We start from the raw sequence: 18512 nt of genomic DNA on the forward strand, positions 1-18512 counted from the left end.
AAAGCTTTTAGCATCAGCACACTAATAACCTGTAATGGTCATACCTCTTTTGCTTTTACTGTGTGTCGATTAAAGAGCTGCAGGATTCTCTTCAAGATCGATGCTTCCCTTAACACAGAACGGGGGAATGCCATGAGCATGCTCATTCTCAAGCTTACTAGAGCCCATATTCAGCCCCATATTAGGGGTGAGGGGAAAAATCGATTCTTGGATGCATCGCGATGTGGACGATTCTGAATCGATTCACAAATGTCAAAAATGTATTTTATAAATGTTAACTGGCAACATAATATCGACGGAATGCAAATGACTGAACTCTGAAGCATGGAGGTGCAGCACCTGGACAGTCTGTGGAGTGCACGTAAGAGACGCATGGTCAGGCACCCTCATTTGTTGAGGAGGTTTTATACGTTCCAGTATGTTCCCACAGTATATCAGACTCTTTTATCCAACAGTATCAAGGAAAATTTGATTGTTCGTAAAATGACCCCTTCAATGCTGTTTACAAAGAGCTACAGAATTGTTAGAGATGTTTGTTGAATATAAAGGTTGGTGAGAGCAATCCACACCAGTCAATAGTGATTCAGTTGGTAAGAGGACACAGTAACATCTGGCATCATTTTATAGTATACTGAATGAAGCCAACTATGCAGTGTGCGGTTTTTAACTGCAGAATAAGAGCATCGGCATGCAGAGACAAGGGTATATTTTTGAGAATGCATATTATTTATGGGGTAAAAATGATCAGTGCTACTGCTTATACTTCTATTTAAACTATTACTAGTAGTACTAGTAATCTTGGTGATGCTGTGAGACTAATGTGTGTGATTATACTTGTGCATCTGTGAGAATGTGTGTGTGTGTGTGTGTGTGTGTGTGTGTGTGTGTGTGTGTGTGTGTGTGTGTGTGTGTGTGTGTGTGTGTGTGTGTGTGTGTGTGAAAGACCTGGCTGTTTGTCGGATCGATATTGAGGGCATATTGGCTGTAATGAGAGCATCAATATATGAGGTGAGTCATAACAGGACACATCAACCTTTATAATAAACATACACACATACACACACAGCCGTGCGGTTCTGCCCCAGAGCATGCTGGATACTAAAGCGAGTTATTCTGTAGTACTTGCGAGGAACAGAGAAGGAGCCAGAGAGAGAGAGAGACATGTAGCCCCATTAGAGGTTATTAGTGAGGTGGATGTTAAAAGCACAGTATTTGTCCGCTGATTTCAGGGAACAGTAGATTACAGCTCTCTCTGGAGAACAGAGCACAAGGAAGCAAGTATGTGCATGGAGGTGCTTATGCAGATGAGTGGGTCAAACCCAAAATGGGTTTTTGCAGGTCTGTTCCGTGAAAAGCAGGAGAAATGCTAAAACATAATACAATAAAATAAAATAAAATAATAAAACAAAACCAAAACACAGTTTAAAAAAAATTCTAGAAATATGACCCCTTTAAAAAACAAAAGAAGTGTATGCTATGTCCTCCTTACATGTATAAGTGCCTTATTTTAAAATGCTTATGCTGTAGGGTCGTTAATGATATTTAGACAAACTGAAATGAAAATGTCTTATGATTCATCAAAAACATTAACATTAAGTGCCATGAGGTGTGTTCCACAAAAAGAACTTTAATAAAAACCTATAATGCATTTTAATTATTATTTTGTTCCTTGAAAAGGAAAAATTTTTCCTTTCTCCTGCCTTGTTTGTTTCCATGGTTTTTGATTAATTAGCTCCACACCTGTTTCAGTTCTACTAATTAAGTTTCTGTGACTTAAGTCTTTGTTCCCCTATGTTCCTTTGTCGGATGTTTAATCATTTGGATATGTGTTTGGTTGTGCTAATTCTCTTCTTTGGATTATTAAAATAACTCTTTTTATGATTATACTGTACACCGTCATCACTTTGTTTTGCAAACCTGATCATGACACCTATAGGATTTAACTCAGAACTTTAACTGGGCCACTCTAAAACTTTACTTCTGCTTCTTTTCAGCCTTTGAAATGTTGATTTGAGTCCTGAACACCAACCTTAGCTAATGCTTGATATGCCTGCAGTTGTTCTGGGATGTTTTGGGACTTGCCAGATGAGGAGCTGCTGATCTTTTGGAGAAATTTTGTCTGGTCACCCACTTCTGGGAATACTATATTCAAAGGTAATGGCTTGCACTGTGGTTCAACAGAGGACAAGAAATGGACTATGTAAACTTCTCCAAAGTATTGTAGCTTAACTTTTCTTCAGTTGTTTCTTTAACCAGGGCATTGTAAACATGTAAAAGCTTTGTAGTAAATACTTGTCTCTAAGACGGTTCAGTATATGTCTATTTAAATTCAACAGGACTGGTTGCAGTATAGACTGTGTCTGCAATGGTCTCCTAAATCTAACTGTCAAACAATATTTTTTTTTTTCTTCTTGATTTCAAGAATAATTCAGTTACTTTTTTTCCCCCTCAGGGTCAGTATGGGTATTCTGTGAATTTTTCTAGTAAATAAATGAAGTTTATGTAAAATATTCAAATGTAATGTGTAGGGCTGTAGTACTCGAGTCCGGTCTTGGACTCGAGTCCGGGCTCGAGACATTTTTCTGTCGTCTCGGACTTGTCTCGGACTCGTTGAATTTGCACTCGGACTTGTCTCGGACTTGGCCATTGGACTCGCCAAGTCTTCTAGTTGGTCTCGACCGAGTCCAGCAAAAAAATAAAATAAAAAATTTCTCCTTCAATACAAAACCACATTTGCATGATGTCGCGACTGAAAACGTGTGGAAAACGCTAGGCGCGCCGCTCTCCTTATTTCCAAAGCACTGTAATCTGTGCTTGCGCTCCAGTGGCGTCTGCTGTTGCTGGGCAACCATGACCCGCTCTCCATGATGACGCAGAAGTTTCAGCAAAGAATAAATGGTATTCCAGCACTTAAAATCACGTGCAGTAGCTCTGCTAATAGATTCATTTACAAAATGGCTATCCTTGTACAACTATGATCATTTGTTTCTCCATCTTGCCTTAGCTTTCAGTATTGTTCCGGGAAAGGATGTGCATGACCAGTGGTGCACTTACTGCGACCTGAAAAGTTTAGATGTTTCTAATTTAATTTTCTACCTGTTAGATTGTGTTTTATTTACGTCTACACCTAGATAGCCTTTTTTTTAATCAATAAACGCGTATTAATGTATAGCCTTATGCAACAATTACATATGTAAATTTTAAAAACTTTATATATGACATTACATATTTACATTTCCATGTAACAGCCAGTATTTGTATCTGTAACAATCACAAAATTTTTCCTATCTGCATTCGGATACAATATCGTACAGTTACTTGATAAGACTGTTTATATATTTTTTCGTAGTTATCACTGAACAAGTATGTCGTGTTAAACTAAAATAATTATTAATTTCTAAAATAATATTTATCATGCAAGCAGAGAGATGTCATGACAAACGTTTAGTGATCATTTGAACACGACTGAATCCATTCAATGCACACATTCTCATTACGCAGAACACTTTGAGCGAGTCTTGATGTTAATGAACTTCACTAAACAGATGTGTGTGTTCCGCGCAAACCAGCAAAAGGTAAAGATGCAAACATGTAGGACAAGTAGACAATGTATCCGTATCGAAGCTGATTATTAGCCTACTCTTGAGAGAGAACTGATTTGGTTTTTGAGAGACTGAGACGCGCAGCGCGGCTGTTTGATTGGTGAGCGCGCTGTGCTTATTCCATTCATTCGTATCATGGTAGCCTAAGCTTTCAATATTTGCCTTTTAAATAAATACAAATAATATAACGTGTATGATGTATTATTATAGGTAAATTACTCTTGCAACGCTCTGATTTCTGAGAGATAAACAGAGAGGCGACAACAATGGGGTGTTTGATTTGCGCTCTTTTCACTCATAAAGTTTACATTCATTCACTTCTGGCGCTGATCCCCTGGCTCACCTGTTATCTAGCAAACACCAGACTGTGTCAGCTTTAGCCGAGTATTCAGGCAGAATTATTCCTTGAGCGTTATTCGTTTTTTTAAGCCATTATCCGTGCCATATTCGGCTTCAGGCACAACCCTAATTATTACATTACATATTTTATTTTTACATGCAACATAGATAAGGTCATATAGTAACAGCTCCACGCAATATTGTAATTCTAAAATTCACGTCGTACTTGCAAACACTTTGTATGCATTATGGTTAATGCATGCTGGAGTAGTCGATTGTTTCCGACAGAGCTAGACTAGTCTATGCAAGCACAAGCACAGTATGACAAAAATTTCGCTGTATTTATGTGCGCATGTCCAGTAGAGCCAAACGTATCCATTCTAGCCTTGCTGCGTGCATTTGTCATATCCCGAGCTTTGCGTGTGTCTGTGCACTGTGCCAATTAGGCATAGTCATATACATTTTTGACCACAGATATAATGTCAACAAAAAATAAAGTACATAAAAATTATTTGACCTTACAGTTCCAAACTTTGTTTGTTTATCCAAGTTTAGCTCCCAGGGTTGGACTGGGGGTAAAACCAGTACTCATTACCAGGGCCCCAAAGAAAGAGAGGGCCCTTGAAAAGTATGAATCTGAAATATATATTTTTTACCTGGATATTTTCATGGGTGGGGGCCATGGGGGCCCATCAGGACTGCCTATGCATAGGGCCCGGGATCTTGTTTAACGCCCCTGTTAGCTTTAACCCTAATTATACACACTTGAACCTAATCAAGCTCTTACTAGACACACTAATCTTCCAGGTGTTTTAAGGCCAGTTGGAGCTAAACTTTTCAGGACATTGGCCCTCCAGGATGTAGTTTGGAGACTCCTGTCCTACAGAGTTGTTACTTTGCACATGCTTTTTGATCATTACAAATAATAATGTAAAATGATTTTCTTAGAATAGGAGATATGCTTTCTCTCGCATCACAAACATTATCAGTAGTGAAGAGGACCCTTTTTCCTTTCATTTGGACTCGGTCTTGGACTTGGACTCGAAACTTTTGGACTTGGACTTGACTTGGACTCGAACCTCTTTGGACTCGGTCTTGACTCGGTCTCGACTAGTCCTGGACTTGGACTTGACTTGGACTCGACAAAGCCGGACTTGACTACAGCTCTAGTAATGTGATAATACACAAACATCCACTGAAACCGCATTTAGGCAGTTTTGATGAATAAATATATATATATATATATATATATATATATATATATATATATATAATCCATTTGTTCCATTTAGATGATAAAATATTTAAAATAAAAAAAATAAATGATAAATGGACCTATATAAAATTTATTTGTTTTTATTAGCAAATATGTTCATAGTGCCATCACAAACCATCATCAGCAAAGGTACTTGTACTTTTTAGGGCACTTGCATATCATGTCTTGCCTAGGGCACCAGAATCACTCTTGCATATACATGTACATAAGATGTCATGTACATCTAAAGCCAAACACAGTCTTCCTGTGTAGGCATAATCTATTTGTTCACATTTAACTGTGGCCATAATTTGGAACAGTTGCTGAGCAACAGAAGCTGTGGAGCACATTCCTTTGTCATGCATAGGAAACAAAATATATGCACTCACTATCATACACATACAGGCATGAACTATCACACACACAAACTCTGACACTTATTTCCTTATTTTTGTTTGGGGTTGATTGCACAGCAACTGTTTAAGTGTGTGTCGGTGAGGAGGCTGAGTGGTGTAAATATGCTGGAAGTGTGTATGTTCAACGGCAGACAGTTGAGCAGCCCTCCTCCGCTACACAAGGCAGTGTTACCTTGGAAACATGTCACATGACTGTGTGCTTGAGGAGGCAGTAAAGCAGCATTTAGCAAATAAAGAGAGAGGAAAATGACAGAGATAAACTGAAAAATGCTATTTTTAAATCAAAATAAATCCATTTTCTACTCTATAAAACACTTCTGTTTGATTGGGGAAAAACACATCAAGAACATATTAAGAAAAACCTTTCAGGAGACACTTGATTCACAACTATTAACACACTTTGCATGGTACTACTCGACTCTAAAACAATGTTAAATACAAATAATAAACTGCACCTAACCATATTATGTGCACAGTTGGACAGGTTGCATGACTTGCCCTCACTCTTGAAAACAAGATGCAGAAAATACAACATAAACTACTACTACTACACATTATCCATTTAAATATGTGTTCACTTGAAGTTATAATAGGCATTGTTTGTAAGATCAATTATTGGCTAACAATAGCATTAATTAATAGCATTATTTTTGCACAATAAAAACCCCTTTTTTTGCATAATAAACCCATCTCACTTTTTCATGAAATATACAAATTTTCACTTTCAACATTTATTTGTAAGGTGAAAGTCTTATATTATCCCATTAAATGAAATTAAACTGACTATTTGAAAATATTTTTAACTCCTTTTCTGTCACATTATGTTAAGTTTACTTCAGTTCCTGTCAAGTCTGTTAAGAGATCTCATTACTTGCCATGGTTCCTGATTAGTAAATCCCTGTCAAACTGTTCCTCTCTAGTTCCCTCATTTACCTTGTGCATGCATATATATACTTCATATTCTGTTCTATCCTTTGTCGGTTATTATTTAGTGTTATGTGTTGTGTTCTCATTAAAGTCTTCTTTGAAGTATGAATCTCACGTTTGTATTCACCACTCCTCTACAACCCATGACATTTTCAGATTTTGTAGGTTAAATGCAGTGTTGGGGGTAACGAGTTACAAAGTAACGGATTACAGTAACTATATTACTTTTTTTATGGGTAACGAAGTAAAGTAACGCATAACCCTAATAATATTGGTAACTACACTACTTTACTAGACTATGGGAATGCGCTTTCCTGCATTACACAAGCCGTGTTTGCCTGTGTGTAAAGTTCTGGGTCAGGTTTCCTGATAACGATTGATCTTGGCGCTTAAGAGCATTTTCTACGAGTAATTTTACGATTGTTTGTTATTGTTTTACGTGCGTTTCCCAACAATCACGTAGCTGTGCTTTAAGTGCTGCTTAGAAGAGTCGCTGTCCATTTGTCAAGTGCTGAAATGTCACCTTGGAAATGGAAAGTTACATACTGTATATAATATATTAAAATCTATATTCAGAAAATGTATGAACTAATGTTTGATTTTAATGATGTTTTTGCCCTTATGTTGTATAGTCACTGATGTCTAATGTAGAATCCTGAACTGGGTGTCCTGAAGCAAAACTAGAATAAGATTAGAATATGATTTGGCAGAGCTTTTAGCTTAAATATATGGAAGAAACACAGATCTAATACAGAACAGATCTAATAAAGAGCTCCAAACAGGAAGGAAGCCCCTGAAGGCCTTACATCAAGCTGCTCACTTTTGACCATATTCACTTTACCGGTACAGCTACAGAACTTCTTTAGAAGGGTGATGCCGCATAGAACTCAGAGACAGAAAGCGGAATGACTCATGAGCGATCACCGTTGTGCTTTTGAGCAAGGCACCAGGGAGATTGTCCCTGTAATAAATGTACTGTAAGCTGCTTTGGATAAAAAAGCTCTGCTGAATGACCACTTCTTTCACCTAACAAGCTGCATTTCCCTTATTTCAAGTCATTCTGTCAGAGTAGGCAAAGATTTGGAGCTTGAGGGAACTGGACCTGGTTTGCTTGTCTAGTACATTTGGGGACTCTTTTACCCAGACAGGCCTGACTCAGGCAGGTGTGTGTGTGCGCGCCTGTGTGTGTGTGGATCGCAGAGCTGGCACTCATGGCCTCATTAAACTCAGCAAGATCAATCAGTGGTAGATCATTTTATGCTTCCCTTCAAATGCTTCAAACTAATTCTGTATTCAGCAGTTTCCATTCCATTTTATAATACATATAAAATTCTCTCAAATTTCAAACATTCATTAATATAATCTATAGTTTCAGAAAATAGTCCATGTTGAATGTATAATCAAAAGTTTTTCCTATACAATAAAAATCGTTGTTTGGACTATTAACATATCTTTTACATTCCACAAAAGAAGGTAAGTCATGAAGGTTTAGAGGGTAAATAATGACATATATATATATATATATATATATATATATATATATATATATATCTTTATTTTCATGACTATCGAGATGGTTTAGGGGTGAGCTGGATCGCAGACAGAAGGCAAAAGGGCCAACAAGTGCTAAACATCTCTCATCTCTCGGGGAACTCCTTCAAGACTGTTGGAAGATCATTTCAGGTGACTACCTCTTGAAGCTCATCAAGAGAATGCCAAGAGTGTTCAAAACAGTAATCAAAGCAAAAGGTGGCTACTTTGAAAAAACTAGAATATGACAAATTTCCAGTTGTTTCACACTTTTTTGTTCTGTTTATCATTTTTTTTTGGGGGGGGGGGGGGTTGAACTATCCCTTTAATGTGTGATTCATGTCAAACATTATTAAAAATACTTATGAATTTATTTGAATTTAATTTAATTTTAATTTCAATTTAACTCCAGCTGCTGGTACTGTACTGCAAACACTATCCATTTATTAAACTTATCATATCACTTAATTCTTTGAAGTATGAATCTCACGTCTGTATTCACCACTCCTCTACAACCCATGACATTTTCAGATTTTGTAGGTTAAATGCAGTGTTGGGGGTAACGAGTTACAAAGTAACGGATTACAGTAACTATATTACTTTTTTTATGGGTAACGAAGAAAAGTAACGCATAACCCTAATAATATTGGTAACTACACTACTTTACTAGACTATGGGAATGCACTTTCCTGCATTACACAAGCCGTGTTTGCCTGTGTGTAAAGTTCTGGGTCAGGTTTCCTGATAACGATTGATCTTGGCGCTTAAGAGCATTTTCTACGAGTAATTTTACGATTGTTTGTTATTGTTTTACGTGCGTTTCCCAACAATCATGTAGCTGTGCTTTAAGTGCTGCTTAGAAGAGTCGCTGTCCATTTGTCAAGTGCTGAAATGTCACCTTGGAAATGGAAAGTTACATACTGTATATAATATATTAAAATCTTTATTCAGAAAATGTATGAACTAATGTTTGATTTTAATGATGTTTTTGCCCTTATGTTGTATAGTCACTGATGTCTAATGTAGAATGTAGAAACATTATTAAAAATACTTATGAATTTATTTGAATTTAATTTAATTTTAATTTCAATTTAACTCCAGCTGCTGGTACTGTACTGCAAACACTATCCATTTATTAAACTTATCATATCACTTAACATACAGGCTAAAGAATTTATCAGCAAATTGGCATTTAATTTTTTGTCTCTTTTATTGGGAATGTCTGGATAATGAAAACATTATGTAATGTAATATGACATGAGGACTGGAATATGTGAGTGGAGTAACACACACAAACAATGCTCCTTTTTTCAAGCAACATTTACTCTACTGACACTACACTAAGAATCTGTCTCCACAAGACACCAATGTTTGCTTACAAACCAAATTACTTGTAAAAGCCACAATTCAATATCACAACAAGAATTATTGTTATGTGCACCTTTTTGTGGTTTCTTGTCACTTTTATTTATAGGTACAGAAGAGAGAAGGATGTTAAATCATTGGAAGAAACGTAGGGAATGTGAATGAGAGATGTTAGATGTAAACTCAAGCTGCCCAGATGAGCACCATGTCTCATGAGCTAACCACTTTCTCCACTAACTTTAATTCAGTTTGTCAAACAAGTTTGCTAAGCAAAAACAAAAACACATTATTTTGTTGGCACATATCTGAACACACACACACACATACAGAGGGATTTCCCACTCTGACAGCACGCCATTTCCAATCTCACTCAGTAACACAGCAACCTGCCGGGATAAAATGATCTGTGAATTACAGAACCGCGGAGAGTGCACACACACAGCACATGCACTCACACAAACATATTTACACATTCACGAGTGAGTGTGTTAAAGAAAGAGACAGAGTAATTGGCCAAGAGCTGTACATACATGACATAAATGGATTTTCCCTCCCAATCCTTTAACCTTTTATCTGACTGCGAAGGTCACGCTCACACACACACACACACACACACACAAACACACACTTGCAGAGGAGGCCAACTAGAGGTGAGGAAACACCATGTGGCCTCAGAATGTTGGGTAATGCAATTTGGGGAGGAAGAGACTCTGCACCCTCTACAAATGTGTGAGGTGATACTGCCGTTACTGTTTGTTATTGCACTGTAAATCTGCTGCTTAGGCAAAAGGAAACTGAAGTCACTGAATCACCTGATGCAAATGTGAGAAGACAAATTTTTCTTTGACTTGAGCTCATTACGCTTAGTTGATTTGAAGCCAGAACCAGCATAGAAATGTCCAGTAATTAACCAAAAGACCTTAGCAGTGCCAGGTTGGACATTCTGACACAGAACGCACATTTCAAATTAGATTAACTGGCTGTAGCATTGTTTTTCAGAGAAAGGAATGTTTGGTGAAATGTGACCTGCGAATTCGCATCACATGAAGATGTGTGACCAGTAGAAGACTGCATGACCTCTCTGTACAGAAATTCAAAAATGGACGAAATGTTAATTTTAACCATAGCGCAGCATCCTATTTCATAAAATACATCTTTAAAATATTTTTAAAAAATGAATAAAAAAAGAAGCAGCATCGCAGTGTCAATGGAAACAGGAACAGATGGTACATTTGAATGCAGACACATTTATAATTTTTTTATTGTTGAGTGTGTGTATATACTGTGTATATATATATATATATATATATATATATATATATATATTAATAGAGAGAGAGAGAGAGAGAGAGAGAGAGAGTGTACAATATAATAAGACGCTTTCGACGCCATTGCAAAAGACACAGTACAAGCACATCAGAATCCATGTTGTGATAAACTGAGGGGAAACCTTGGTACCTTATGTTATATCCTGCTCCCGCCCATATTCGCAGCGACATACAAAACTTTTCAGCATGTTCAGATTCTAATGTGACCGCCCCTTAACTCCTCACCATGGACAGAATTTTCTGTCATTTATGAGTCTACATACCCACCATTGATGGAATATTCACTATTGACTGTACACTATTACACATCTTCTGAAAGAGTAATGAACCCTGGATCAAAACATAGTGAAGCAGCAGCAGAAACAAGTTATTTCACACTGTGAGCAAATGCATATTTAAAAAAAAATTGATCATCAAGCATTAAACAGAATATAAATAAAAACTGTCTAGTGTTACCAAATGAAATGTCGACCCACAAAGTGGTCAAGAATATAAAGAAAAACTCCATCTTTGTTTTGATCATCTTTCTAAATCTGATTCAAAACACACAAATTTCTAACTTTTTGTTCAAAATATTGCTTGTTTGTTTGTTTAAAGCAGAGGCTCTGTTCTTTCTTTTGACATACTGCATGTTCAGATATTCATAAAAACAATCCTCTCTAAACCAGTCACAACCACCCCCACATACCCTCTTTCTCTATGCGGGTTGAAGGACACACAGTCACCAGTTGAGGACAAACCCTGGACATTACCCTAGATGTCCAACTGATCTTCAGTTTGCATTGCATTGCAGCAACCACCTGCTACTAGACTGGTTTACTGCTAATCACTCATCATTGGGCCCCTTGAATCCTTTCAGCATGTTATTTTATTAGACATTCAGCTGAAACTTTCTTACCCAAAGCAACTTAATATATATTCACGACAAGAAGACCCCCCCCCCAGAGCAACCCGAGATGAAGTGCTTTGCTCAAGGGTGAAATTGCGATGCAGGATCCCAGTAGCTCTCCACTTTATGAATCACCACATCAACTTTCAGATTACTAACTCAGATCTTTAACCATTAAACTGCTACCACAATCCCATTCTGAAACGCTGCAGATTGTCATATTCAACCTCCATAAATTCTCACATTATGTATTTGCTGAGCTCCCTGTGATTTAGCTGCCGGTTCAAAATTCCACTTAGAGTAACCAGTCAGTAGCCTTGGCCCCTGTTACCCACAAGCTATGATCAGACCCTATAACTCAGTTCGGCTGAAGGTTATGACATCATATTTTCAAGGTAACATAAGAGCATGGTTTCATTTAATCATCATTGCCCTGACTTACTGTACGTAGCCTGCTTCAACCATTATTTATACATGACCTGACACCTTTCCCAAAACTCATTTAATGAAGCACACGGAAAGTTTAATTAAGCCAGCGACTTCACAGTTTTTTTGTCAATGTCTTAATCTTCAGAGTAAATCATTCTTATGCGTCAACCTGACATCTTATACAAGATAAATCTCTAATCTCCTGTGTGTTCAAGAACAGCGGGATGTTCTTTCCTGAGATATAGATTAAAAAAATTCCTGCATTCTGAGAAATGCTTTACAATTCCCTGTTGTACATGGTGGTCACTAATCGATTGCCAAAGGCAAAGTGAGAATTCGATGCTGAAAATCAGACACATCCTGTCGAATTTTAAAGAGCAAGTATAATGGACATATGAAACCCAAACCCTCTAAGCAAATCTTCTGAACCCATACCACTATTACTATATCAATCTATTAACAAGACATTTACAAACCCTATTCCATTCTCTATTTTATTCACTACACAAATCCCCATCACATTTGTTTATTTTCTATGTAAGTTTAAATCACCTTTGTCTTGTCAGAGACAATTTGGCTTTGACAATTTCAGCTTACACATCACACAGACGCATAAAAAGTGTGCTGGTCAGATATGTTTTTCTCACATCCCTGAATACTCCACAAGCACCCCATCACTATGACAACTTAGGCAATTATCTAGAGGAGGTTACCAATACTTGGCTCACCCATAGTGCAATACAGCTAATTATGCCTCTAGAGGTGCAGCCTAAAGATCAAATGATTAATTATCTAAAACATCATTCAATATATACAAAAAGTAAATATTATATATATACATACATACATACATACATACATATATATATATATATGTTATATATATATAACATACTATAAATATATATTACACAATACAAAATATAGATATTAATTACAAAATTTATACAAGCTATATATGTATATATACGAGACAGTGTATAATAAAATAACTTTCAAATACATACATATATACATACATACGTATATACACTCACCTAAAGGATTATTAGTAACACCATACTAATACTGTGTTTGACTTTGGGTGGAGATCTGGTGACTGTGGGGGCCATTTTAGTACAGTGAACTCATTGTCATGTTCAAGAAACCAATCTGAAATGATTCGAGCTTTGTGACAAGGTGAATTATCCTGCTGGAAGTAGCCATCAGAGGATTGTTTGGTCAGAAACAATGCTCAGGTAGGCTGTGGCATTTAAACGATATCCAGTTGGCACTAAGGGGCGTAAAGTGTGCCAAGAATACATCCCCCACACCATTACACCACCACCAGCAGCCTGCACAGTGGTAACAAGGCATGATGGATCCATGTTCTCATTCTGTTTATTTCTCAACAGAAATCGAGACTCATCAGACCAGGCAACATTTTTCCAGTCTTCAACTGTCCAATTTTGGTGAGCTCGTGCAAATTGTAGCCTCTTTTTCCTATTTGTAGTGGAAATGAGTACCCGGTGGGGTCTTCTGCTGTTGTAGCCCATCCGCCTCAAGGTTTTGCTTGTTGTGGCTTCACAAATGCTTTGCTGCATACCTCGGTTGTAACAAGTGGTTATTTCTGTCAAAGTTGCTCTTCTATGAGCTTGAATCAGTCGGCCCATTCTCCTCTGACCTCTGGCATCAACAAGACATTTTCACCAACAGGACTGCCCCATACTGGATGTTTTTTCCTTTTCACACCATTCTTTGTAAACCCTAGAAATGGTTGTAAAAATCCCAGTAACTGAGCAGATTGTGAAATACTAAGACCGGACCGTCTGGCACCAACAACCATGGCACGCTCAAAATTGCTGAAATTACCTTTCTTTCCCATTTTGACATTCAGTTTGGAGTTCAGGAGATTGTCTTGACCAGGACCACACCGCTAAATGCATTGAAGCAACTGCCATGTGATTGGTTGATTCGATAATTGCATTAATGAGAAATTGAACCGGTGTTCCTAATAATCCTTTAGGTGAGTGTATATATATATATATATATATATATATATATATATATATATATATAAACACACACACACAATTAAAAGATGTAAATAAAAAAAATATTTACATATGTACTATATACTACAATAAAATAAGAATCAAATATATACACAAACACATAAATATGTTACGCTATGAAATAACATTTTAATAATTATTCCAAAAATCATTTGATTGCATAATTTATATTTATTGTACACTACATAATTTTGAACCATTTTTTTACTTTTATTATTACTGCAGATTTGTTTATTTTGCTCCCCAGAGACTATACCAACAATGCTGGGATTAACAAAAGCATCAATTAAACTACAATAAAAAGGGAAGTCCCACCCTATGTTTAACAACTTAATTTAATCCTTTCTCTAGATACACTGGTAAAGTAGGGTGGAAGCAAGTTGAATTATTAACCGAAATTGTTCCCAAATGCACACAAACCACACAAACAAGCCACAACACTTTTCAGCACATAAAGAGTTTTTAATTAATTATTCACATTAATATGGTGTGGACTAACCACATATGATACAAAAACCTGGTTAAAAGCCCTGATACAGTCTGAAACACACACACACACACACACACACACTGGGGAAAGGCTGTGCTGAGCTGCAGATACTGTATGATCCACATCCTGCATCAGGCATTAAGCACGGTGGACAGAAAATGGGCCGTGAATAATGTGTGTTTGTCTGTGTATAGAAAACAGGTTTAGTGTCAAGCTTGGGGCTTCAAGGGGAGTTGTTCATCTGCACTCTAATTCCCGACAAAGAACAATTTTTACTTAAACAGCATTAACATATAATCTAGCCTTTCTAGAATCACTTGTGTTTTCTATGCTGTATAATCACTGTACAAAGACTGATATCTGGACCACGGACAGCTCCACAGACCAGAGTCATTTATGTGTTTCCTATGCTGTATAATCGCTTCACAAGTACTGATATCAGGACCATGGACAGCTACTCAGACTATAGTAATTTGTGTGTTTCCTATGCTGTATAATCGCTCCACAAGTACTGATATCAGGACCACGGACAGCTCCTCAGACTAGAGTAATTTAGGTGTTTCCTATGCTGTATAATCGCTTCACAAGTACTGATATCAGGACCACGGACAGCTCCTCAGACTAGAGTAATTTGTGTGTTTCCTATGCTGTATAATCGCTCGACAAGTAGATATCGGGACCACGGACAGCTCCTCAGACTAGAGTAATTTATGTGTTTCCTATTCTGTATAATAGCTCCACAAGTACTGATATCAGGACCATGGACAGCTCCTCAGACTAGAGTAATTTAGGTGTTTCCTATGCTGTATAATCGCTTCACAAGTACTGATATCAGGACCACAGACAGTTCCACAGACCAGCGCCTGGACCTCTTTACTTCACAGCATGACACAACAATCACAGGCAGTATCTCTGGCTCTGCAATGTGTGTATGGCGCTGGTATACGACCACAAACGACTGCTATACAGCTATAAGTGCTTTGATTTCTGGTCACTCAGCTATAGGTCGTGCTCTGTTTCAGTACCATGGAGAGCTCCAGTACAAACGGGACCACATTATACACTTCAAATTGTTCAATGCAAAAGCACAAAACTCGGGACAATAGCTTTCCTGCTCATTAAAAGATAAGCTATCATTCTCTACATAGTCCCACAACTGTAAATATGCATAAGTGGGGCCATTAAGGAGAACCTCAATAATCAGATTAGTGTTATCAGAATGACTCTTAGAGTGACATTTGCTCCTCTAATTTGAGTATTTTGTTACATGTGTGTATATAACAGTTACAGCCAAGAGTAAACACATAAATGGGATTTCCATGTATTTGCATTTCATTTCCTCTCTTCTTTGGGTTTATTTATCATTCATAATTAAGATCAGGGAGTTTTATGGGGCTGCATTCATTGTAAAGCCTGGAACAATGAAAAGGGCTGTTCAAATAATTTGGATTGAACTGAATTGTTGTAATTTATAATTAACTGGGCTGTTCCCTCTGTGTGTGGGCGCTTCTGGCTGTGAAATGCATCTGGGTTCACTTACACAAACGCGTGGTAGAGCAGCGCCCATCCTCGTGGTCTCTCGAGCACGTCGTAGATAAGATTCTGTATCCGTCGCTTCCTGATATTATTCCTCTTCACGGGACGTGTGTAGCCCAGGGGCGTCTTAGCGAGCAAACCGATGCTCTGCGAGCCCCGTTTGAAGTCAGGTTCTCTGCCCGAGCCGACGAGCAGCAGCGCACCGTCCCGTTCCTGCCCCGCGCACAGCTCCAGGTCTCCGGCCAGCGCACTTTTCCGCTCGCGCGAGTCCTCTGCACCGTTAGTGGCATTTCTGGACCTGATTCCCATGTTCACTGCTCTCAAGCCTCGGCGCGGCGCGTGTGGAAGTCCGGGATGGGGCGCATGCCATGATCCGGACAGGGAAAGCGCGAGCTCCTCAGTGGTCGTGGGTAATTTAAGGACCTCGTTCAGGAAGGGAGGCGCGAGGATGGGCTGTGGATTAAAAAAACAAAAAACATTCAAATCTGTCAAACGCACATGACGCTCGGTTGCCCAAACGGTCCTAGAAAGTGTATCCCGATGTGAACGGAACAGCATACAAACAAATTTCATGCAATACTGTTCACCAACGCAACATCACGACTGAATATACAGCGAGAAACAAACGAGTCGGTTCTTCTAAGTGAATCCAAATCTGCGATCTGATTCCCGAACGAATGACTCTTATGAACCGATTCTTTTTAGTGAATTAAAGAAATACTTAAATCGGTTGCTTCTGACTGAACACGTTATTACTTTTGACACGTCCGTTTGGAAGTTAAACAAGGACCTTTCATGTGATATATTGTACTTCTATTGTAGGCTTAAACATATGGAAACATGAATTTAAATATACACAAAATGATGTATGTAATCTATTATATTTTGTTTTACATTAAATAAGTCATTAATACATAACATATGCAACTTTTTTTCATTTTAGTAATTGATATAATAACGCTATACTAGGATATTAAAGTCTGTAAAAAGTAGTTAAAAGTCGGTTTTATGTACATTAAAAAAATAATTCAGGAATTGTTATATAATGTTCTGTTAAAATCTACAATGATTTAATCATTTGTGACTGCTGAAGGCATTATGCGGTAAGATTTCACTCTTTTCCTAATGCCTTCCGCAAGAACAGGCTACTAAATGAATCGTTAATGGAACGAATCGAAATGAAAAAGCGAATCGTTTAATTATTTGGGATTCCCATATGTAATCACAGTGGCCTGTTTAAATGCAAAAATGTGCGGTTAGAAATGACGAAGGGCTCAACAGTGCTGACAAAGAGCATCTGGTTCATACGCAACAATGCCGTGCAACAACTGCATCGCCTCGGTTCGCGCCTGCAGCCTATACCGGTATGAGCAACACACATGATGTCAGAAAGCGCAAATATAGCAGGCTTCCGCTGTCAGCTGTACACACACAAACGCACACAGAGCTGCCTTACCGAATTCTCCGTGCGACCGCATGACTGCTGATTCAAATTGTTCTCGTGCTGCCGTTGCTTGTTGAGATGAGGGAGGAGGCTCAGACGGTGCTCCAGACACAGGGGCAAGACAGAGAGCTTGTGGGCACGTGACACACTACTGACATAGCATCTCTGAGCCTCGACAACGCAATATTGTGCATGCCATCGCAACCCAAAACCACCAAGAGGCTGCTGGAGATGCTTTCACATCAATCACAAAGCGGAAGATGGCATACCTGAATTCCTTCAGGGTGGATTGCTAGTAATCTGAACCTAAACAGTGTCACAAAGTGCACATCAAAGATCAGAATTGTGTTTCTACAACAGCAGTCTGCAATCCTGGTTGTGGAGGACCACAGAGCACTGCATGTTTTGGATGTCCCTGTTACATGACACACCCAGCTCAGATCTAGGAGGATCTACAAATGAACAGATGACAAAATTTAGGTGTGTTAGTGATAGAATGTTTTAGCCTCTGCTTTAAATTATGCAAAAAGCAGAAGGTCAAATGGGTGTCCAAATATGCATTATTTATGAAACAGTAGGCAAACAATACCTAGATGATCTATTGCATTCTTTGAGATTCTGTGCCAGTGGAGACTTTGTTACTCCTAATTCCAGGGGGGAAAAACATAAATAAAAATGTGCATGTTAATGGAAAAATGTTAAGAGTGGTTATTTTCCATAATAGTAAATTTTTATAATTTACGGCTCTCTTCAATAACTTTTTTTGTTTATTTGTTTTGTTTTATATGAAAAACTGAAACAAACAAACAAAAAACAAGCCTTATGAAATTTTAACTGACATAAATGGCTACATAGAGTACCAAGATGAAAGTTAAATCACATAGAGGGTATAGATTACAAATCTGTTA

General features: G+C 37.9%; 1 pseudogene; it reads right to left on the reverse strand.

The window, feature by feature from the left end:
* The window catches only part of LOC113120794 (potassium voltage-gated channel subfamily KQT member 3-like), a 31119-nt pseudogene extending 13087 nt beyond the window's left edge, over nt 1-18032 (reverse strand).
* Nucleotides 18033-18512: the final 480 nt, after the last annotated feature.

The sequence above is a fragment of the Carassius auratus genome, chromosome 2 (genome assembly GCF_003368295.1).
Source record: "Carassius auratus strain Wakin chromosome 2, ASM336829v1, whole genome shotgun sequence".
Taxonomy (NCBI): Eukaryota; Metazoa; Chordata; class Actinopteri; order Cypriniformes; family Cyprinidae; genus Carassius; species Carassius auratus.